The sequence below is a fragment of the Pseudorca crassidens genome, chromosome 18 (genome assembly GCF_039906515.1).
Source record: "Pseudorca crassidens isolate mPseCra1 chromosome 18, mPseCra1.hap1, whole genome shotgun sequence".
Lineage (NCBI taxonomy): Eukaryota > Metazoa > Chordata > Mammalia > Artiodactyla > Delphinidae > Pseudorca > Pseudorca crassidens.
The window spans coordinates 30,517,330-30,542,514 of record NC_090313.1 but is presented as its reverse complement, the minus strand read 5'-3'; the positions used below and the strand labels follow the sequence as shown (position 1 = coordinate 30,542,514).

Sequence of the window (25,185 nt, the reverse complement as noted above, 5' to 3'; positions counted from 1 at the left end):
GGGTGAAATACAATGGAAGAATGCAACTAAACAGAAGGACCGACTTCTTAGCTTTTATTCATAATATATTGGCCTTCCCCAAATTGGACACAAGAATTGGGGTATTCACAAAACTACAATGAAATACGAAGGCATCTCAAATCAAATGTGTTGTTTTTCTCACTGGGTTGTAGCCTGGTTTTTGAAAGGTAGAGAAAATCTGCTCAAAGGATGTGATCTATTTGGTTTCAGCTTACAGACAATATCCTGATTAGAGTAATGAAATAAATAGTATCCAATATTTAAAAACTAGAGATTGAATTATAAAGGAAATACAAGTAATAATTTATTGAAATTACTGGATCGAATCTGCCAGCAACAGCAAATAGTTGTGGCGAATATATGGTTTCAGAGTCAATTTCAACTCCCCATCCCTGCTGTTTATAATTTCATTTTCAGGTTAGATTATAACAGAAGAATGTTCAAACATATTTGTACCCTGTATTTCCTTTCAGTTAAAGTCTTTTCTAAACCAGATTTAAGTTAGGTTCCACAGTTGTAAAACAAATGTTTTCATGAAACAATGTTTAAACAGACTTATTTAGGAAATTGAGCTTTATTTTTTTTTAAGGTTGATACATCCTCCCCCCCCCCCCAATCTTAGCATTTGTTTCAGTTCCAAAAATAAACTTAAACACACTTTTTTGGAATACATTCTCTCCTCTATGGTGTTGATGGAAGTCTGAACCAACGAGACAAATCCGGAGACATCTCTGTCGCTAGAGGCAAGCTCTGGAGGTGGTGGGTGAGCTTTCTCAGAGGGAGCTCTGTATCTAATTTAGTTACCCAACCACTCATTGCTGGAATGCTATTCTTTAAACAAAGAATGAGTTATTCACTTAGCTGAAGAAGGTGGTCAATGAGACATGATGCTTGTAACAGAAAATTGAAGAACATTTTTTTTTAAGATTTATTTTTGGCTGTGTTGGGTCTTCGTTGCTGTACGCGGTCTTTAGTTGCGGCGAGCGGGGGCTACTCTTCGTTGCGGTGCATGGGTTTCTCATTGCGGTGGCTCATCTTTGTTGTGGAGCATGGGCTCTAGGCGTGCAGGCTTCAGTAGTTGTGGCACGCAGGCTTGGTAGTTGTGGCTCGCGGGCTCTAGAGCACAGGTTCAGTAGTTGTGGCGCATGGGCTTAGTTGCTCCGCAGCATGTGGGATCTTCCCGGACCAGGGATTGAACCCATGTCCCCTGCATTGGCAGGCAGATTCTTAACCCCTGTGCCACCAGGGAGAACATTTTATCAATTGTCTCCCTCTTCGTAAATGTCTCCTCCTTGTGAAACACACACACACACACACACACACACACACACACAGATGTCATTTACACGGTGCCTCTTCGAAGAAGCAAAGTAATAATTAAAATACAGGGGAAAATTTGGAAAGTTTCCCCTAAAACTACATATATTTTTAGAAGATTGCAAATATAAAATGTAGCCACCTTCTTGTTTAAAGCATCCTTAGCATTCTCTGTGGAGCAGAGTAGACCATCCGTAAATGTTAATGGAATGGATGAATAAAATTACGCTGTCAAGTACAGCATATTAATTATGTGACTTTCTCCAGACTGAATATTTGACTGACTTGATGAAACAGTGACTGTGGCTACTCACTGATCTCTGTGATTGCTAACGGAATTATAGTTAACAGAAACAGATTTTTCAGAGTTTACCCTGCTGCATCTAAGTTGTACACAGAGAAGCCAAGCGCTGGAAGCTGGTTTCTTTACATTAATATGGATACCTTCTCAGTGTCTTTGACTGCAGGGGGGCCGTGAACCTGAGGCAGTGTAGCAGGTAATGTAACACCAGGGCGGGGGAGCAAGAATTTGTGAGGTGTTGATTCTCTTGAATTCCGTGAATGTCCCTCTCTTTGTATCAATCCACACCTGAAGATTAGGTTTGTTCTCCTCTGGATAAAACATTCCTTATTTAATGCATTCCACAGCAGCTACCAACTGAATGTGAAACTTAAACCTTGTTTCACTAGCTAACAAAGATGAGAAGACATTGCATTATTAAAGCTTTTAGCCAATAAGAGGGGTGTTAGGTACGTAAGTTGAAGACAACCCCGCCCCCTTCGTTGTTTTTAAAACAGAAACAACTATTCAGGGGTAATACTTTTCTGTAATAAGGTGGCAATTCTTTGATGATTACACCTAAGGCCTTTTTCAAGGGCTCTTAACCTATGAAGTGTTTAAAATTGTAAATTGAACTTATTACTTTCAGTCTACAATTGAAGCTTTTAATACGAAAGCTATGAAGTTTTACTTTTGGATCAAATTCTGGTAGCTCAGCTTTTATTTTGTGCCCAAGATAAGAGCAACCTATCTTTCTTTTTTAGAGAGGTTTTTAAGGCTTTGTTTATGGTATAGAATGAGCCCAAGTATTTTTTTTTCCTGGATTGTTTTCCATGATTTTGTTTAATTCAGAAGTGACATAGCTATAATCCTACCTACATTAAACACTAATAAAACCTGCATATTTGGAGGAATGGCCTGGACACTGGTGGGAGATATAGACCTCGGCAAGTCCTCTCTACAAAAATCTACACTAATACTTTTGACTAATTAGAGATTAATTTACTTAATGGTTCTTTAAAATTGCAGTTCTTTTCTGGGAGAATTAACAATTATCATCCAGTTTTACCAGTATCTGCAATCAGAGTTTGACTCGCTGGGGATATGTTTTGTATTGAAGTTTATAAGCTGCTTTATATTTAGATACTCATTCAATAAATAGGAGTACCTACTATGGGCTAGTGACTTTGTAGGTATTTGGGATATATTAGTGAAGAAACCAGACAAACATACGGAATAACTGTGTTAATTTTATTACATAATTCAGCCAAATATACTGACTTTACTGAAACCCTTATAGTAGAAGTCAGCTAGATTTCTTGAAAGCCTGAGCGAACTTTCTGGCCAACCCAATAGGCTGTGCATTTATCCCTGCAACCTTAGTTTTTAAGGAATATTTTCTAATGGGGCTCCGCAGAGCAGAGTTTCCATGGTGACCTTTGGAAGATGGGGTGGGGATGAGATTTATAGACTAGTGTGTATGGCTCTTCAGTGATGCTCAGAATCTTCTGCCCCCCACACCCCTTTTTTTTTTTTCCCACACCCCTTTTTTATTAGACCAGCTCTACGCCTATTGGTTTACACATGGGAATTCAGTATACTATTTCTTTAAAAAGGAGCGATCTACTTTCGCTTATAAATGGAGTGGGTGAGTGTTGGAAAACGGAGAATTATCTTTTTGTTTGAAATTTGCCTTAGACAACAGTGGTTTAGATATTCTATGATTAACCTTTGTTGCCATATTATTCTGTGTTCATCTATGAATTTAACTACTTTCTTGTCTTTCCAGCTTGGTAAAACTGTTCAGGACACTAAACAGATGATTATCTGAAATCCACAGCTCTCTTAGATGAAAGTTTGGAAAAGACCTTATACATAATCTGGCATTTGATCATGTTTTTTCTGCTCACTCCCTCAGATGAAGAAATGATGAGAGGGTATTTGTATCAGCTTTTGCCATGATCATGCTGTGTAACAACTTTAAAGTGTAGTCTTTGGACCACCTGCATCAAAATAATCTAGAATGCTTTTATTTTTTTTTATAAATTTATTTAGTTATTCTTGGCTGTGTCGGGTCTTCGTTTCTGTGCGCGGGCTTTCTCCAGTTGCAGGGGCCACTCTTCATCGCGGTGCGCAGGCTTCTCATTGCAGTGGCTTCACTTGTTGCGGAGCACAGGCTCTACACGCGCAGGCTCGGTAGTTGTGCCTCACGGGCCTAGCTGCTCCGCGGCATGTGGGATCTTCCCAGACCAGGGCTCGAATGCGTGTCCCCTACATTGGCAGGCAGATTCCTAACCACTGCGCCACCAGGGAAACCCTAGAATGCTTTTTAAAGCTACAGATTCCCAGCTCCCAGCCTGGACCCACTGACTCAAGTTTAAGTATCACTATCTTAAACCTCGTTTCATATCAGCTCAGAGAATGGCAACATTTCTGATAGCTGTTTCACATCACGTGTCTCATACCTTTTTTTAAAATTGAGGTATAATTTACAGTGAAATTCACCCTTGGTAGTGAATTGAGATCTGACAAAACGCAGACAGTTGTGTGACTGCCACCTCGATCGAGTTACAGCAGTTTCATCCCCCCGCCCCCCTCCCCCAAATTTCCTTGTGCACCTTTTGTAGAAGATCCTTCCTTTTTTAGCCCCTGTCCCTGGCAACCGCTGATCTGTTTTCTGTCCTTGTGGTTTTGTCATTTTGAGAATATCATATAAATGGAATCATACTATTGTAGCCTTCTTTCACTTAGCGTAATGCATCTGAGACTCATTCATGTTTGTATCAGTACTTCATTCCTTTTCATCACTGAGTGGTATTCCTGGAACAGATGTACCTCAGTTTATCAATTCCCATTTGAAGTATATTTGGGTTGCTTTTAGTTTTGGGCAATTATGAAGCCACTGAGAACATTCATGACAGGCTTTTTATTTCACTTGAGTAAATGCTGAGGCATGGGATTGATGGGTCTTCTTGTAAGTGTCTGTTTAACTTTATCAGAAATGGACAGACTTTTCCACATTGAGTCTTTCTCTTTATTACGCAAGTGATGTTGAGCATTTTTTGTGTGCTTAGTTGCCATTCGTATACCTTCTTTGATGAAGTGTTTGTTCAGATAATTTGCCCATCTTTTAAATTGGGTTATTTGTTTTCTAGAGTTCTGTATTCTGGATGCAAGTCGTTTATCATTGTGTTTTGCAGAAATTCTCCCAGTGGTTTGATTTTTTTTTTTAGTGTCTTTCAAAGAGTAGAATTTGTGTCCCAGCACTAATTATTGTCATCCTTATTTAATGCAATCGTGTATTTCTGTTTTTCTTCACAGATTCCTATTCAGCTGTGCCATTCTTCTCTAGTACTTTTAAGCCCACAAACATATCAAATATATCCACTGGCAGTATGGCGTAGTGGGAAAGAGTATTTTCTGTGTATCCAAATTTTGTCACTTTGACATTTCATAGTCATTTTTTTCTTTTTACAATTTTTGTCATCCAAGGCAGAAAGTCTTATGGGAAGGGCATAGGAGTTGGCCAAACTTCTTACGAAAATTTGGTTCAGTAAGAGAAAAAAATAGAGGCTTAGCAATTCTGTAACTTAGCTAGAGAGTGTCAGAGCCTGAATGGGGCAGCAGGTGTCTGACCCAAAGTTTGTGCTTGTTACTATGCACTGTCCATTCTTCACTAACCATTTTACTCTTCTTTGTCCGTTTCAGTAAAGAGCCTTAGTTTTTTCCTCTTATGTATTGTGATGTACAGTTTACAGAGAGCTTTGGTTGACAGCTATTGAGTAATCTTAGAGGCCCCTTCAAGGTTGGATCATCTATGACATTGTGATTTATCGGATTAATTCTGGTAAATTCCACCCATCTTCAGCTATTTGTAAGTTATTGCGTAAAAGCAGTGATATTGGAAAATTTAAGCATGTTTTCTGTAACTTTCCAGTTCGTTAGCCCACAGGTAATTTTCCCAGAGCTTGTTAGATTATGAAAAAAGGTTTTGCCTTTGAGTATCCTTTGGTTTAGATTTTCCACGGAATTTGCCTCCATTTCATTTTGCATAGATTTACTAAACGTCCTGTAAATGCAGACTTGAACTTGGAGTAACCTGCGTTTGCAGTTTCTGTGAACCCCGCTGGCCGCTGGGAACTAGGCTGCCACACCACAGATTTATGTTCTTTCCCCCTTCTGGCTAGAGTTGACTCATGTTTGTGTAAAGTTGAAGGAAACTAAAGCCTCATCCCACGCTATTGTCTTCCAAAAGCACGCCAAAGAAAGAGACCAATTAAAAGAAGAAAGCCTGGCAATGCATTTTAATCTTCTGCCTGTTCTGGGTGGCCTGCAGGCTCTGTGGAGGAGAGGAAGCAGTAGAGCCTGTGGAACAGTTACTTGGATTTGTCCTATGGAAACTAACTCAGAACTCAGCTGCTCAGGGTTTGCACCGAAACAGCTCACAAAGAACATGTTGAAATGAAAGCCATGCTTTCTGGCCGACCTTTGAGTGCAAAGCTCTGTGAGGCCTGCAGTGGTGGCTGACAGACACAAACATTCAACAGTGAGAGAAGTTGGAGGAAGCCTGCATACAGAGGAAGTATCTACGGGTTGTGACAAATGACAAAAAAATGATACAATTTAGTAGCAAGTTTGACGGTCCTTTATTCAAGGGAAGATAATTCATGGATGGGGGGGAGTACTGTTTCTGAGGGATTTGGGCAAAAGCGAGTTGACAGAGCCTTCAAGGCAGCAACATGGACATTGCATGATTGACCAGGAGGCCAGGAGTATCCTGGGAAGGCTAACAGGTCTAGCGTTTTCTAGCGTGAGGTGAGCCGAGCTGGAAGATTGGGGTCCGTGTATGTTAGGTGTCCTTGGCAGTTTTCCGTGAGTGTAGGCTGACTTAGGTTTGTGATGTGGGCCGGTCCACTGGAGTGGCCTCAATTTTTTTTTTTTTTTTTTTTTTTTTTTGCGGTACGCGGGCCTCTCACTGTTGTGGCCTCTCCCGTTGCAGAGCACAGGCTCCGGACACGCAGGCTCAGCGGCCATGGCTCATGGGCCCAGCCGCTCCGTGGCATGTGGGATCTTCCCGGACCGGGGCACGAATCCGTGTCCCCTGCATCGGCAGGCAGACTCTCAACCACTGCGCACCAGGGAAGCCCTTGGCCTCCATTTTTTATCAGCCGTAATTATGTATATGAAATAAGGGGTGATGAAGAGGGAGAAAGTGGCTACTTCAGTTATACCAATTTACTGCGAAAGGAGGCCCCGGCATCCAAGATTTCCCTCTTACCTTTTTTTTTTTTTACCCCCCCCTCCCCCCTTTTTTTTTACAAGGGGTAAAATATGTTGACACTGGCTTTGTGAGAGGGGGCTTAGCTATGACAGACTAATGGAATGTGTGCAGAAGTGTCTCTAGGCAAGGTTTGTGGAAACAACACCCGAAAATAAATCCTTACAGTGAAAGAACTGGCGGAACATTAGGAGAAAGCGGATTACACGTGCAATTGGTCATCCCATGGGGAATGAGAGACCCTCTACAGGGTCTGCCTGCATGAAGGCTGTTCTCCCTGTTCTGGACTTGTTATTAGTGACTCTTTCCAGAATGTGTTTCTATAAAGTGACTACCGGTTATATGGAAGGGCTAAACCATGACTGTATTAGGATTTGTTTGGTCAGAAATATTCGGCTGTCATGTGAGATTGAAGTCTTAAGTCACTGGAATAAAGGATGCGTAACTGTTTGAAGGAAAAGGACTTGGGAAAGCTCCAGAACACAGTACGAGTAATTTGGGAGAAAGCTGTGGTAGGGGATAGCACTTCTGGGCCACCAGAGGGCAGCATGCATTCAACAACTATTTTCTGAAGTCTGCATTTTCAAAGTACCACTGAGGACTGTGTGAAAGGGGGGCAGACCCTGGAGTGAAGTCAACTTTGTACTGATTTTATGCTCATCCCATCCACCTTGGATAACTCCAAGCAATATGTCATTTTTTGGTCTCTCCATGTTTTTCTTTCTCCCCAAGCAGAGTTATTCCACAGCTTTCAGTATATATCTCTATATAGCACTTATTATATTTTTCTTTTTTTACTGAAATATTTTATTTGAAGGAACATAAAAATTAATTTCTTTTACCATGCGACTGTGAAGAATTAACTGCACCTTCCCAATAAAAATTTAATCGTTACTTTTATAACATTAAAGTAATTAAAGTCATTTACAAAGACAATATCAATTGAGACTCATCCAGTTATAACTAATCCGTTATAAACAAATAGCAATCTTAAAATTTCAGAATAAGTATCATTAAACTGAATTCGAATATAGGAAGCTCGTCGACTATGCTATAACAAATAGATGAAAACTAAAATGGATTTTACACTCTAGGGATATATAAGTGTTAAACATTCTAAATTCTTATACAGATAACAGAAAGCTTCATTTCATTATTGTAAGCTCTCAAAATTTATGCTTATTTTTTCTACTTCTGTCAATTTCCTGACACATTTAACACAAGCATGGAAATCTTTTCAGTAAATTGAGCATGTGCACCTCACACATGTAGTGAAGGATACTGGCCAAGTGACATATGTCTCATATTGTTTGAGTTTCCGATCTATTCTTTGCTTCAGACCCCCATACAAGTTTATTCTTTTCTCAAGCAACCTGTGAATTTGCAGTATCTTTTTTGGCTTTTACAGAGTTGGGGCTTTCAGCGGCTCTGATAGTTTTACAATAAGCTCTCCTGTGGCCATTTGGTTGCTGAGTTCTCAGCTTTCTCCATTTTGCAGTTGTCCACAGCCTGGTCTATGCTCTTGAAGGCCTGACTTATCATTTCTTTTTCTTTTTTCAAACCTATCCCTGACTCCAAAATACTGAATACGTTCCTTCCACTGGGCTTTATTTAAAGATTGTTTCTGACAAGGTGCCCCTTCATTCTTCGATTTATCTTTTCTGGAGAGTTTCTTTCCACCCCGCTTCCGCTTCCCAGGCTTGAGGTCAGGGTTTCATGTTTGGAATGCTTTTTATGCAATTCTTGAAATTTATTCCACATATTTAAGGGAATTCCAGAAAGGCACACTTTGTGTGCACTTACATGTGGCTCTGTTTCAGTTTTTGGTCTATCTAAGAGAAATCTGAGATTTGTTTCTCTCATTATCTGACCTTTCTCTTCCTGTGGGTTCAGGCTTCATCGGCAGAGTTCAGTGCAACATCACGTAGGCCAGGAGGAAGCAGCCCACGCCCTGTCTTTTCCTGAAGTTCAAGTCTTTAAGAGAGTAGCTCTTAGAAAGGTACACCTTCTCCTGCTGGCTGCACACCTGGAAGCCTGCAGGTTCTGGGGCAGAGCCTCACTATAATCCCAATGTGGGAAGAATCCCCTCCTGGGCATAACACTCAACGGCCAGGTCCCAGGTAGGATTTCTAGTCTGTTGACATTTTCATGCACTGTAAGTGTTTTCCAGGATTCACTGATTATAAACATAGTCCATTTTCTCAATGGGAAGCATCCTTACCCCCTCACTTTGATGGGACAGAAAACCCCTTTCCCACCAAAGAGCTTGGGAAGGTGCTGAGCTGCCCCTTCCAAGGAAAATATGGACCTGGCTGGGGTCTTCTCTGGCCTAATCTGCCCATGCTGGGCCTCCTGACAGATCCTCTGGAACTGTCACCAGGAGCCCAAGCCCATATTTAATTTTGTGTTAGGCTTTATGGGCAATGGATCTTTGTTAGGACTACTCAACTCTCTCTGCCCATTGTAGTGAGAGATCTCATTGCAATCGATTGGAGTTTGGGTTCCAATAAACTTTTATTTATAAAAACAGTTGGCGGGCCTGGGTTTGGCCCATAGGCCCTAGTTTGCCCACCCCTGGTTTAAGATGTGGTTTTCAATAAATTAGGTTAATAAGTTATTTTGTCTCCCATGTTGCTTTAACATAGTACCAAGCAAATGCATAAAGTACATTGATTTTGTTGAATATACTCTGATGTACTTTGAACGTTCTTTGTTCAGTGATGAAGAGTTATTCCCAATGGCTGAATAATAATTATAACTACTTTTTCTGGCAATGCTTCAATGAAGTTCTCAGAAAATACGTAAGCGATCGTCTATGTGTTGTATTTGTAAATATTTAATTTACAGTTAAAAACTGGAGATTTGATTTTAGTAAATGAAAAGTTTTGATAAGTGCCTTTGGAGTGTGTAGTCTAAGCAAAACTGAAAGGTTTTCCTAAACCAAACTGTGACCGAGAAGAATGTTTTTAAAAAGCTTTAACAAAATTAGTTTTGCTTCAGGTAATGTGAATATAGCCAAAATATCTCTCTGTTTATAGACAAGTGGCTTAATGTTTGAAGTATTATTCATCCCGTCAGTCTCCTGGGTGTGTGTTGAGTAGACGATGTTTTTTCAGTGTAGTTTCAAAACGCAGGATGGTTTATCATAAGAAAAAAATGCAGGATCTGTGTGGTCTTGGCTTGACTTAGAGTCACAGGTTACTGACTGTTAAATGTAATACGGAAATGTTTAAACCACACCGAGGTCTTCCCTGTAGCCGCCTAACCTCTTGTATCCTTGCTGTCAGTCAGCCTTTGTCCCACCAAGATGGAAGAGCTTCGGTCATGGTGCTCAACGCTTGGCTTCTTGGTCCAGTGACCTGCTTCCTCCCAGAGCTTTCCACTCTGTCCCCTGGAACAATTTTATGGTGAACACTCCAACATTTACCCCTCCCCTAAACCTTCTCTTTACCTCTTTGCCTTAAGAGAAAGCCAGTCCTCCTTTTTTCCTGTTGCCTTCTCCAGTGGAGTTTGCCATCTCTCGCCCACTTCAGGGCTGGAAGAAGTGGCCACTTCCAGAGAGTTAGCCTGAAATGTTCACACAGCAGTATCTATGTCTTAGACCAGTTGGTTAGACTGTCCAATATCCTTCTTCCTCACTGCTGCTGACCTCTGACCTCTCACTTGCTCCTTTTTATTCAGTGAAGACTTGAGCACCTGACTCATGCATCCCTCCTGCTCTGACCTGCCATCACCCTGGGTAACGCAGTGTAGACCGGAAGGGTGCATCAGGTTCTCTCACTTCCCAATCCACGATATCCTTTCCTACTCCAGGCACTTTCTTTGACGCCCTAATCATGGATTTAGTTATTTCCTGGAAGGGCTGCACTTCTGCATTATTAAATCCCAGCATCTGGGCTTCCCTGGTGGCGCAGTGGTTGAGAGTCCGCCTGCTGGTGCAGGGGACACGGGTTTGTGCCCCAGTCCGGGAAGATCCCACATGCCGCGGAGCGGCTAGGCCCATGAGCCATGGCCGCTGAGCCTGCGCGTCCGGAGCCTGTGCTCTGCAATGGGAGAGGCCACAACAGTGAGAGGCCCACGTACTGAAAAAAAAAAAAAAAAAATCGCAGCATCTTACTCTACAGCTTACTCAGCAGCTTCAACTAAACATGCTTAGTCAAAGCCCCTTTACTTTCTTTCTTCTTACCAGCTGCCTGTCTCTACTTCCCTCCCTGCTTAGTGTAGTCTGCACGGTCTGACACTAAGCCACTTTCTTGAGATTGTCTTCAAACTGGCTCTCTTGTCCTCTCGCATCTACCTGGGAAAACCCAACTGCTGACGGCCTGCTCAGGTAGTCTTGATCTGCACGAACTCCAGGTTGCCCCGACCCTACTTGTGTGGAGCGGGTCCCAACAGATCCCAGCTAGTTTCAGAATCCTTGGTCTACTCAGTGTCTCTTTTTTTTTTTTTTTTTTTTAATTTTTTTTAACATCTTTATTGGGGTATAATTGCTTTACAATGGTGTGTTAGTTTCTGCTTTATAACAAAGTGAATCAGTCATACATAAACGTATGTTCCCATATGTCTTCCCTCTTGCGTCTCCCTCCCTCCCACCCTCCTTATCCCACCCCTCCAGGCTGTCACAAAGCACCGAGCCAATATCCCTGTGCCATGCGGCTGCTTCCCACTAGCTATCTACCTTACTACATTTGTTAGTGTGTATATGCCCATGACTCTCTCTCGCCCTGTCACAGCTCACCCTTCCCCCTCCCCATAACCTCAAGTCCGTTCTCTAGGAGGTCTGCGTCTTTATTCCTGCTTTACCCCTAGGTTCTTCATGACATTTTTTTTCTTAAATTCCATATATATGTGTTAGCATACAGTATTTGTCTTTGTCTTTCTGACTTACTTCACTCTGTATGACAGACTCTAGGTCTATCCACCTCATTACAAATAGCTCAATTTTGTTTCTTTTTATGGCTGAGTAATATTCCATTGTATATATGTGCCACATCTTCTTTATCCATTCATCCGATGATGGGCACTTAGGTTGTTTCCATCTCCGGGCTATTGTAAATAGAGCTGCAATGAACATTTTGGTACATGACTCTTTTTGAATTTTGGTTTTCTCAGGGTATATGCCCAGTAGTGGGATTGCTGGGTCATATGGTAGTTCTATTTGTAGTTTTTTAAGGAACCTCCATACTGTTCTCCATAGTGGCTGAACCAATTCACATTCCTACTCAGTGTCTCTTAATTAAGAGGTTATTTACCCAGGACCTGCAGGAGGGCTGCAGTTCCCTCAGCTCTTTTCTAGTTATCTCCAGATCCTTCACGCATGTGTACAGCTATTCACGTTCCTTCTGGGTTATCCAGTCCAGTTTTAGCTCTTTCAACCTGAAGCATCACTTCATACCAGTTATCAGATGGCTCTGCCTTCTCCCACAGCGTCTTCCTGGAGGTCTAACTCCAGGAAGATTTAACTCATTCCATCAAGACTTTTGTAGAAGGCACATAAGACCAGTCACCTTCAGTCATTTTTTATTTTATTTTTTATTTTATTTTATTTTTTTTAACATCTTTATTGGAGTATAATTGCTTTACAATGGTGTGTTAGTTTCGGCTTTATAACAAAGTGAATCAGTTATACATATACATATGTTCCCATATCTCTTCCCTCTTGCATCTCCCTCCCTCCCACCCTCCATATCCCACCCCTCTAGATGGTCACAAAGCACCTAGCTGATCTCCCTGTGCTATGCGGCTGCTTCCCACTGGCTATCTATTTTACGTTTGGTAGTGTATATATGTCCATGCCTCTCTCGCTTTGTCACAGCTTACCCTTCCCCCTCCCCATATCCTCAAGTCCGTTCTCTAGTAGGTCTGTGTCTTTATTCCTGTCTTACCCCTAGGTTCTTCTTGACATTTTTTTTTCTTAAATTCCATATATATGTGTTAGCATACGGTATTTGTCTTTCTCTTTCTGACTTACTTCACTCACCTTCAGTCTTATTTCGACTTTCGACTTTGACTGGATGCAATTCAGAAGCATCTTGCCTTGTGTAGACAGGCTAGAGTTCGTAAGGCACTGTGCATATATGCTTGTGTAAATTAGTCTGCTCATTTTGAGGATTAAGAGTATGTTGTTATAGAAGCTGTAACTTGGCTTGATTTCTCACGTTGAGATGTGGGGAAGTGGCGTGGAAGTGTATGGTTCTCCCCAGTCCACGACTCTCGTGATCATTTTGGGTCAAGTGTGTGTGTAGGTGTGTGACCCAGCCTTTTGTTGTAATGCAGTTACCACAGTGGCCTGGAGCATCAGCTTAGGGTTCAAAAAATAACAGCATTCGTGGCATAAACGGTGATCATCGTCACCAGTGAAAGCACTTATTAAACAACCACATTTTGAAAACTGTCCAAATGTAGTTGAATAACGAATGCAGGCGGTTTTAAGTCTTTTTGTTCTGCACTGACGTTTGTTCTATTATTAGCCTCTTTCTGGAATATGGCTTTCGTGGTGTGGCCATTAAGGAATTCATCAAAATTTCATGTGGCCTGCATGGGTCTCCATTGTCTGTGGCTGCCATCTGGCTCTGCTTTAGGTGCGGCGATCATTATTTCATGCGGCACTCAGGGTCCCCGTCCCTGCCGATACCCAATCTGTTTTCCTTCTCCTCCTGCTTTTCTGTCTTCTGACTTCATTCTCTGTTCCAGGATGTAGGACGTCTGTCATTATTCTCTGTTAGGGGAGGAAAATATTAGTTCACGCTGGTTTTCGGCTTTTCCTTTTCCCCCAAGACATTAGTTAGGGCTTTCATGTGCTGCCAGAACCTCTCAGGTGTTTTTCCCCAGTGTAGGTACCATCTGTCTGATCCAGGACTCTTGTTCCTGGATCACGGCCTGAGAGGTAGGGAGGCTGGTTTGCTCTCCCATCCCCTCCCACTTTCCACTGCTGCCTTTTCTTTTTCCTGAGCTGTGTTCTTTTAGTCTCTGAATCTGAATTAAACCTTCTCTGTATATCTCACACAGCAGTTTCTCTTTTTCTCCTTTTGGCCTTTAGGAGAAGTGAATTAAGATATTTTTTTTCTTACAGATGTTTGTTGTTGTGTATGTTACGCAGTGGGGGAGGGCAGGAGAAGATGTGTAACCTTGACGGAGGTTCCTGAGCTCCAGAAAGTTTCAGTGTTGGACAGAAGAGCAGACACGGCCACTTGATGGTGACATAAGGCAGAACGGGGTGTCTACTGAACTAGTGGCTCAGAAAATCCGTCTCACAGAAGATGTAGAGGGAGAAGGACTCTTTTGGGGGCAGTGGTGTTCGGGGAAAACAGTGGAGGGTACACTTTGAGATGTTGAGATGGAGGGGTGAAGGCCCTGGAGGATACTGATTGCTTGTGTTTACACAGAATCAAGGAATCACGTGTGAGAATCCAGGGGTGAAAGACCTGGAGGGAGGGAGGGAAGCCTTACCCTAAGGGCAAATGGACCTTTGGAAGATTTTGAGCAGTGGTTTTTGATTTTTAAGGAATGATAGGTAGCCTTTGAAGTACAGAGTAGAAAAGGGAGATTAAGGCAAGGTGATCAGTAGGTTGTTGAAATGTTACATCTGCCAGAGGAGAAGCCGAGAACTGGGGTGGAGAGAATGACGTGGATTTGGAGGGACAGGAAGGTTCATGCTCGTGTTTTGAGTCTGGGCAGCTGGGAGGGTGTTGGTATCATGACTTCAGTAGAGAAGTGGGGTGTGGCGGTTCAGTCCTGGGTGAGAGGGTGAGGCCTGTCTTACATGTGGGCTCTGTGGTGATGTCTGGGTGCTCAAGAGGAGATGCTCAGCGGGGAGGTGTGAATATGAGGCTGGAGGGGCGCTTCAGGGGAAGGACAAGGGTTGCAAGTTCAGGGCTACCTGCTTGGCGTTTGTAATTGAACGAACAGAGTTTAGAAGGTGGAGGAAGGCCACTGAGCAGGTGAACTGAAGAATTTGGAGGGCGTGGTTGGCAGGTTAAGCTTCACGGTTTGGAGGAGGGTGAAGTAATTACCCTGGAGAAGTTTTCCGGACTAACCCATACCCTCCTGCCTTGCACACATTCTGTCACACCCAGCTGCCCTCTGCCAGGGATCCTTCTCGGTTTTGCCTGAACATTCAGACGCATCTTCAGTTTGTTGTGCTTGGTTGCCTGCCCGTATTATCTCCCTTTTAAAGCATAGTTCTAGGCTCGGAGAGCAGAATCCACGTACAAACCTAAGCCTCATAGAACCCAGATCTGTGAGCTTCCCTGATGCTTTACTGGATGAGAGAGAAATCATCCACGGTCCTGAGAGGAATCTTAGAAATCTCACCCATATGTTCGAACATTTTTTATAACAGGAGTTTACTTTCTGCAAAAATGCAGATCATTCCACATTGGAGAATTTTATTATGGTAGAAAGTTGTTCCATGTAGTTGGGTCCCAGGTCTACCATTTAAACAGACTGTATATCTTAACGTGCAAATTTTTCTACAGAAGTCTCAAAATCTATTGTGTGTTTCAAAATCAATTTGGTAGAAACACATCAAAAGCTCTTATAGAATGAATAAAGGAGACAGATTAGTGGTGTTTATATTAATTTTTTTCAGCCGTATTGAGGTATAATTGACAAATCAAACTGTAAGATATTTCTCTTTTTTGTTTTCATCAAATGTTGCTTGGTGATATGTTCTTAAGCTATTTTGTTGAATTTTTTAAAAAATGTACTTGGATCTAGCCGTGAAAACTAGGAAACAGTAATTCCTTAACTGAGGTATTAAACTGCAGCTTATACCTCTGCAGTACCAGGAACTTGCCAGTAGGTGGTAGCAGAGAGCAGGAACTGATTTCCTGTTCGGTTTCCTTCGATTTCCAATAAAGAACCAAAGAAAGCATTTAGAGTTGTGAGCTGTAGTGATGATTTACTCCAAATTCTTTTTCTTATAAGGAAATCAAGACTCACAGAGCTCTAGATACCTAACACTAAAACAGTGTTTATCGGAGACCATTCTTAGCAAAACTCCGTAAGGGTACTTCTGGAAACGTTAAACTTCAGGTGTCTGTCTCAGGCTCGCTTAGAGAAAGGCCTGGGACCTGTATTGTTTTACAGGCGTCACAAGTGATTCTTTTACACGCTAAATTCTGAGTCAACGAGTGAGAGTCCTTCCTACAGGGCAGGATTTATGCTGGGCCTTCAGAATGCAATGAAAATCCCTGTGGATTTTCAAACTGACATGCCTGCGGGGCCAGCCAGGTGGTGAGCTGGGGCGAGGAAGGGTGGGTGTAGCAGATGGGAGGGTAGGGTCTGTGGCTCTCTGCAGAGTGTGTTCTCCCCAGGGCCGCCCATCACTACCTCAGGGCAGCCAGTTGTGGCTTTTCAGGTAATGCATGCCCAGCGTTGGCAGACCATTTCTTTTTTTAAAGAGAAGCTGGTAACCCAGATCTTTGCTCCCTCTTGCCCAACATTGTGCGTGGGCCAAACAAAACGTGTTCAGGTTGGAGTAAACCTGTCGGCTGTGACAGCCCCTTCAAGGACTTAGGCCAGTAGGGGAGCCACGAAGGCGAGTACACGTGTGCCTGCGGTGATGTGAATGTCACGGGCAGCCAGGAGTTGAAGGCGCAGAGGGGGAAGAGGGAGCCCTCAGCACTGCATGAGGGGGTCAGGCACACATCCTGACATTGAGCTCTCAAGGTTTGCGATATATATATATATATATTTTTTGGCGTGGGGGAAACAATCTCATCCATTTGTATGGGCAGAGTCTTCCTTCTGTTATCCTAAGATGGAACATTCATATCAATCTTTTCACATGTCACTATACCAGGATACAGGTGTCCCTTGGGGGACACCTGTATCTGTGGGGGAATTGGTTCCAGGACCTCTTGGGGACACCAAAATCCGGGGATGCTCATGTCCCTCAAATAAAATGCCCTAGTGCAGTCGGCTCTCCGTATTTGTGGGTTCCACATTCCCAACACTCAGTACAGAGGGCCGACTGTGGTGCTGAAGAAGTTACTCTCAGTCTTTCCGTTTTTATAGTCTTGAAACAAAATTAAAATTATTATTAAATTAAATTATTACTGACATTATTACTAAAAACTAAAATTATTACCCAGCCAAGGATATTTTAAACTAATAATTAGACGTGTTATGGAGCCCTGAGCAATATCTACTTTTGAGATACATAATCTGGAAACTTTGTTGATCTATTAAGGCCCTAGAAAGAACCTAGGGGAAACTTTGTTCCTACAAGTCGTTTGAGGAAAACTGATTTCTGAACCATTCTGTTGTGGGGATGGTAATTAGTTCACAACAGGAGCTAATGTGGAGGTGCTATGGCCCTCTGTGTCCCATCTTACCTGTGTTTTCTGTTTTGAGACCATATACGTAAAGTGAGCTATAAAAAAAGGCCATAACTGCACTTGAGAAAACTTAGGGTTGTAGAATTGTTTAGAGATAATGCAAAGATGACACATTTAAAAGTAAAAAGATAGATGCAAGTATATAAAAGGAAATATCGTGATTAAAACATTTCTGTATGTGAGGTAGTGGGCTGGAAGTTTCACTTTGCAAATTTAGACCTATTCCTATGAAATTATAAGTAAGTTTTTTAGGGGGATAGACGTTTAGGAGATAGTAAACAAATTAATAGCTTAACATATGTTGAACTTCCTTTGTGTATGGGGTATGAGATGGTATTGAACGCCTTTTAAAAAGTCTTCTTTATTGAACTTGAATAAAATGCACAAATTTTTAAGTGTGCAATTCATTGAGCTTTTTTAGAACATGTTTATTGAGATACAATTCACAAACCATACAGTTCACCCTTTTGAAGCGTACAGTTCATTGGGCTTTAGTGTATTCTCAGGATTGTGCAACCCTCACCCCAGCCTAATTTCAAAATGTTTTCATCACGCCCGGAGACACCCTATACCCATTAGCACTCACCCATTCTTCCCTTCCCTTAGTCCCTGGCAACCACTAATCTACTCTCTGTTGCTATGGTTTTGCCTTCTCCGGGCATGTCACAGAAATGAATCATCATATGTAGTCCTCTGTGCCTGGTTTCTTTCACTTAGCCTCATGTTTTCTAGGTTTGTCCACGATGTAGATGTATCAGTACTCCATTCCATTTTATGGCTGTATGATATTCCATTGTATGGTTATACCATCTTCTGTTTATTCATTCATCAGTTGATGGATCGATGGGTATTTTCAGGTTTTTGGCTAACACAAGTAATACTGCTATGAAAACTCATATACAGGTTTTTGTGTGAACATGTGTTTTTATTTCTCTTGGGCATGTACCTAGGAATAGGAGTGTAATTATCTCTTTGCTTCCTAGAAATTCACTGTTGAATGGAAGGAAGGCTGACGACTGTGTACCAGAAGGACGACATTGTTAGCTTGCAGTAGGAATCCATCAAGAATCATTTAGGCAGCTCCTGTGTCACAGGTCGCCTCAAGTTCGTCCCATAATGCCAAACTTACACTGGAGAGTAAAGCATATCCTAGGGGTGTGACTATCCATTTGAAGTTCATGTAAAATAAGTAGTGACTGTCACCTGTAATACAGATACACTATTTCCTACGATGAATGTTTCCCACAGTGATGACTCTCATAGTAATTCACCGGGAGGTAAGCAGGTTAATTGTTGAGACTTGCTGATGTGTGTGTGTGACATTTCTGCACGAAACAATGATGTCTCTTGAGAACCAATGATTATATTAAGCGTTTGAACTCTACTTAAACTATCCTGATAATGGATATTCACGTCTACATGTGCCTTGTGTGCTATTTGTTTAAAAAAACTCCTTGATCGAGGAGCAAACAATAATTTATGCGCTAGACTAGGCTTTTGGTGGACTTTTTTTCCTTTGCAGTATTTTACCTGTTTTCTGCAGCAGCATAAATTTGGAGTCTGAACTTGTATTTATAGACAACATGTACTTTATACTTTATTCTTTAGAAGTAGTTTTGTGATCCTTCGCAGAACAAAGTATAGCTGTAGAGCTCGAGCACATTTTCGTGTGTGATGTTTCTGGTGAATTTAACTAGCTGCCAGTAGGGTTCAGGTTGTCTTGGATTTCGTATCTAGATGAAACCTGGTACGTAAATTGTCAGCCCTGGAGCACATCGTTCTTCCCTTGGTTTTATATAGTTCTTTCCAGTTGTGGCTTATTAATAGTAGTGGTTCAGCAAAAATAATCGGAGACTCTAAGCTAAAAGTTGGTATCAGGAAGTGGCCACTTCTTCTGGAGCAGAAATTATGTTTAAACTCATTCTTTCCCACCACCCCCCCAAATATCTGAGTGTAGCTGGCATTTGGCCTAATGATGATTAAGAATTTGGAGGGTTTATAAAGACAGTTGGCTTTTAATTATCCAGAACACACTGGGAGCTGTGTACTTTGCTGTTAGTCTTCCCTTCCCGGCTGCGTGAAGACTTAGGAGCCTTCCCAAGAGAAGGGGAAGTGGGGAGGTGTAATTTACACTAGCCGCTAAGACCAAGGGCTTACCATGGGCAGTGGGGTAGAAAATGTTTAGATTTTTGACCACTAAGAGACTTTCGGATTCCATTTAGAATTCAGTGATCTGTGCAATTCTAATACCACGATTTTGGAAGACTGTGCGTTGGCTTTGGGTTTGCTATCAAGTGATATTAGCATTGGCAAAAATAGTCCTGGTATATGCCGGGATATTATGTAGTACAATGCCAAGTCTTAAGAGAGGCCAGTGACTTGAGAATTATGTCACTTAAAGCAGTGCTGAGTATACAATATAAGTTAACGAAGAACATGCTGTAATTCAGAGGCTTAACCACATTTTAGAGAGATGCCTAGGCTTAAAATGCCATTTTGACCACATATTTCAAAACAGGGTTATTAGACTTTTAAAGAGGAATTTCCAAGAATTGCTTCATCTTTTTATATTCCTAGCGCCAAGCACCGTGCCAGGTACGTGCATAGCAATTGCCATTACGTGATTTTTGAATGAGTGAATAACCAAATACTTTCTTAGTATCTTAGTTAAAATTAAGAAAGATTATTTAAATGGAAAATTGAATTCTAATGTATTCTTCGGTCTGGAAAAAATTTATGTAGCAAATCAGTGGTGAAATGCTCTCAACTGAGGTTTTCATCTAAGAATATTCCCTTTTAAAAAGGTATGTCACTAGAGTGATATGTTTCCATAGACTCTTGTATGTGTTTGTTCTTGAGCTAGTGACAAAACTAGGGTGAGTGATTTTGGGGAACTGAGGCAGGTTCTTCTTCTAAAACACAACCAATCTCCACCCTCCCTACCCCCCATACACTTGAAATTTAACTAGCAGTTTTGCTTTTTTGGGGGTCTTGTTCTTTCTTGCTTCAAATACTTGTGCAAATATTCATCAGAAGAGTAATTAGATTTAACATAAGTGACAAGTATGTGTAAGCCATATTTCAACCAATGAGAAGTTGGGTAAGACAGTTCTGCCCTTGAGAGTGTGCAGAATAGGCTGGGATGGCTGGGAATAGGTTCCTAATTACATTGTCAAGTTCACTCAGCGCTTCCATAGACACTCTCACTGGATGCTCACTGCCTGTTATGTAGGGACTGACCTAGGTCTCAACTCAAGCAAGCATAGTTTTACTCAGTTTCCTCATGTCTAGATGGGGTAAGAGTGTCCACCACACAGGGTTGCTGTGAAGATTAAGGGAGATCGTGCACGAAGTAAACAGAGTAAGGGTTAGCTGTCAATCCTGGAACCCCTTTTCTAGCTGAGAAGACTGAGGCCTGGGGAAATTGGGAGACTTCATTATACAAAGGAGTCTGAGACTCCATCTCAGCTTCTCTGACTTCAAATTTTTATTAGTTTAAAAAGGCCACTACCCAGACTCCCAGGTATTGAAACCAAACTTATGGTTACCAAAGGAGATACGTCGGGGGTGGGGTGGGGGGAGAGCTTGGGATGAACATACACACACTACTATGTATAAAATAGATAACCAACAAAGACCTACTGTATATAGCACAGGGAACTCTACTCAATATTCTGCAATAAGCTATATGGGAAAAATATCTGAAAAAGAATGCATACATGTATTCAATATATGTATACTGAATCACTTTGCTGTACACCTGAAACTAACACAACATTGTAAATCAACTATACTCCAATAAAATTAAAAAAAAATAAGATTAAAAGGATAGAGCCCCACCCTTTTTGGAAGAATTGGTTTCTCTAAAATTGTGAATAACCTTTTCAGTAATTTTACTCTGGGCAAGGAAAGAGCTAGAAGGTAGACTTTTTATATTTAAATTATGTTTAGTTTTTACCTAATATTTTCGACTGTGTGCCACAGTCCTTGCATTATAGGTTTTTAGTATGTGTGACCAATGAGATTTGTCAAATCTTGACTAATTTATACGTCTCATGGAATTCATCATAAAAATTGGACCTGTTTTGCGGCATCATGGGATGCTGCAAAAAATGAAGTTTGATGGAAGAAAGGAGAGAAGGGTGTTTTTAATTCTTTGGTGGCTTCTTAGAGACTGAAAACACGACAGCTCCTTGATGTGTGCCGGCCTGGGGGGGAGTCTCTCTGTGGAAACCATGGCCTATAAGGGCTCTCTCGTTGGAAGGTGGGATATACTAGGTTATGTTTCTGAATGAAAATGTTAAAGCACACCCATTGTTTGTGAATTGCTTCATGATGTGGTTCCTGTGTTCCCCAGTGCTTTCTGAGGGCAAATATTCCTTGGGGTTTTTTTTTTTTTTTGGCATGACTTTGGTTGAAGTGATTGGCATGATGATCTCCTGTGTGTATCTTAAATGTCCTGATGTAGTAGCTGATCAGTCAATTAGTAACTTAATTTGGAATCAACTATGAGCCCAGTTGAAGCTCATCATCTAGTTTTTTGGCAGCAAACATCCCTTTCCCTCTTTTTTTTTTTTTTTTTTTGCGGTGCGCGGGCCTCTCACTGTTGTGGCTTCTCCTGTTGCGGAGCGCAGGCTCAGCGACCATGGCTCAAGGGCCCAGCCACTCTGCGGCATGTGGGACCTTCCCAGACCGGGGCACGAACCTGTGTCCCCTGCATCAGCAGGCAGACTCCCAACCACTGCGCCACTAGGGAAGCCCCCTTTCCCTCTTTTAAAACAAGCTCAAATGGGCACTGTGTTTTTGCACTGTGATTCACACAGAAGTATGGTGGAGAGTGCTTTTGGGATTCTAAACATCTTTTAAATGGCTGCTTAAAAGGAACTGAAAAATTTAAACGGGATGAGGGCCTGCTGACTTGCATTAGTGAGTGTTTTGCTGATAACAGTCTGGTATAAAGTGGTCTTTGACAAGTTCCCAGAATGTTTGGGATTTAGGTCATGTGGTTTCTTGGCCAGAATTGGAGCTGAGATGTGAAGTTTTAGAGAAACTTGTTGCTTAGATTGGTGGGAAATCTCCTCCAGTGAGAGGATTTAAATAAAGCTGTGAACCAAACAGTAAAGGGTATGAGGATAATTCCCATTGATATATTAAGTTAATATATTTCATAACAAAAGAAATGGGTTTTTTTGAAATTTGCCAGGTTGGCACTTATTGAGGGTGTATTCGGTTGGTAGGTATTTTATTCCACAACATATGCCCTTTGAAAGCTTTGTATCAAGGGCATCTTTGGAGGCTACAGGTGGTAGGACGGGTTTGACGGCAGTGTTTGTGCGGTGTGTACTTTTGGCGCGCTGCTCCACCCTTAACTTGCTCAGGGGAGTAATTATAACTTCACAGGAAGCATCTCACCCAAGAGCCTCACACTTGGCCCTGTTGCTTCTTAGCTTCTTTCCAACAAGATGGCTGCTCAGCACGCAGGGACACATGGCTGGAAGATGCAGTGGCCTCGACTACAGTGTGTAGTCTTTTTTTTTTTTTTACTTTTCTTTTTGAAGATATCAAATATTTTCAAATATCATTTGTGGGCTGTGAAGTAGATATGGCAAATACTTCTTTCCCTTTGAAAATCAGTAACTTAATAGAAGTGTGTAGAGTGAGATGGGTCCAGGATCAAACCCCAGATGAAATCTGATGTACGTCTTAGGTTATTTCAAGTGGTACTGATTTTATTCAACTGCATTAGGAAAATATGGAAAGGGACAAGGAAGAGGGAAGAAAACAAGTTTTTACAGAAGGCAAGGTGTGGCCGTTTGACGACATAGTGATTACTCCTGTTTGTGTTGACTTTTGATAACTCAGTGGGAAACACGTGGTCTCTATTTAGTTCCTGTGAATCACAGCCTCATTACATAAAATGTATCACACCTCAAATAGCTTGCTAATGAGTGAGGTTGAAAATTATTGAAAATCACAATGAGTAATTGTTAGATTAGAACTACCAAACAATTTTTCTTTCAAAATTCTGGAATTTCTTTTAGCGTACTGAATTCTTCAAATACAGATGCATTCACATTTTAAAGTATGATTTCATTTTTTTGAACAAAACAGCCTTCACTCTATTTTGAGGTCCTTTCTAGATCTCTATAATTGTTTTTTTTTTTTTTTTTTACAGTTTCCAGGATATGGAAGGTAGTCTAGTGGAGTTTTATAATGTAACTCAGTTTCTTCCTTTTAAGTAAAAGATGTTACTTCTGGCAACATGGACTTTCTCTTTGCTAAGATGAAACTTTTATTTTCATTCTATAGAGGGATAGTAATAGCTAATTGTGCTAACATTTGTGAATGCTTTTTCTGAATCAGGCAAGTGCTGAGGGCTTCATATGCAGTATCCCATTTAATACTCTGTGCAGCCCTGTGACGTAGGTACTACATCTCTGTTGCATCCCTGAGAAAACAAAGAGGTTAAGCACCCTGTCCAGGGTTATAGGTAGGAAATAGTGGGGCAAGGATTCACAGGCTCTAGAGCCCCACCCTGGCCTCACCTGGCCATGGTAGGTGCTGTGCTGTGTGTTGCTGTGTGTTTCTTAAGGAACGTGGCCCAGGCAGCTGCTATAGACTGAAAATCCCTGCTATGAATTTATGTTCTCTTTTTAGTTTAAAACTCTTGGGAAAACTTTTTTGTTTTAATTTCTTAGGAGAGGTCTTAGATGAGTTTATATTTATATGGATATATAAATTGCTAATTAAAAATTTTAATTTTTAATTAATCAGATGGTTTTCCTTGTTGAGCTTGAGGTAGATAGTATATACAGTATATATATAGTATATACAGTATGAACTGATAGTATATACAGTATGAACATTTTGTAATGTTCATGAAAATGTCAAGAGAAATGCTGAAACCATTAACAGATGAGTTTTCATTTTATTAGCATTTAGAATGCCACTTTATCGCACACACACACACACATACACACACACAGTCATTATGTGTTAAGACACAAGTCTGTTTTTTTTCAGGAACATTGAAAAAAAGTTAATTCAACATTTTTTATTTACAGAGTTACCTTTTTAATACCCTTAACAGTGGAGGATTATTTTTGAAGGCACATTGCATGGTAAAATACATTAATTTAAATTAAAAAAGTCTAAACACAGATGGAAGACAACTTAATTTTTTTTTTTTAGTTTAGAAACACTTTGTGTCTGATGCATTTGAAACATTCTCTTACTGAGTGCTTGTAAAATGCTGTAGGTTTTTGGTATCTGTTCCATGTGGATGATTCTATAACTTTCTAGAAAGTTAAACTTTCTGAACCTCAACCTTCGTACTAGTGAAAGGGGGAATAATAAGGATTATTAAACTTGAGGATGTGTGCATTTCATAGATGAGAAAAATTACCTACATGAAAACTGGTGTCCTTCTCTTCCTTTATCCTTTAAATGTAGGAGACACAGGAAATTGACCTAAATCTGATGAACTATAAATTAAATATATAAAAATATAAATTAATATATTTTTAAAAATATATATTAATATATTTTATAATTAATATATTTATAATTAATATATTTTTAAAAACATTCAAAAGAAGTCAAAACATTCTTTTGAATGTTTTTAAAAATATATTAATTTATATATCTATTGCACAAGAAACACCTGTGGTTACTACAGAATATACATAAGCAAAAAAATACTAAAATCAGCTATAATTCTACCACTTAGAAATAATTACTGTTAATATAGTTATTCTATATTTATTTATATAATGCATACTTATATATGCATATTTATATGATGCATAGAGTTATAGAAATTGGGATCATACTCCATGTACTTTTTGACAAATTGCTTTATAATTAATATGTTCAGTGTTCTCTACAAGTGATAAATCTACTTTTCTGACATGAATTGTAATTTCATGAAGTTTTCTGTTTTATGG

At 40.7% G+C, this 25,185-nt stretch overlaps 1 protein-coding gene and 1 pseudogene across 12 annotated transcripts in view; one reads left to right on the top strand and one right to left on the bottom strand.

The window, feature by feature from the left end:
- Positions 1-25,185, top strand: part of LMO7 (LIM domain 7) — a 202,129-nt gene that overhangs the window by 38,063 nt on the left and 138,881 nt on the right. The window lies entirely within an intron of this gene.
- Positions 8,198-8,759, bottom strand: LOC137211441 (protein FAM204A pseudogene; annotated as a pseudogene).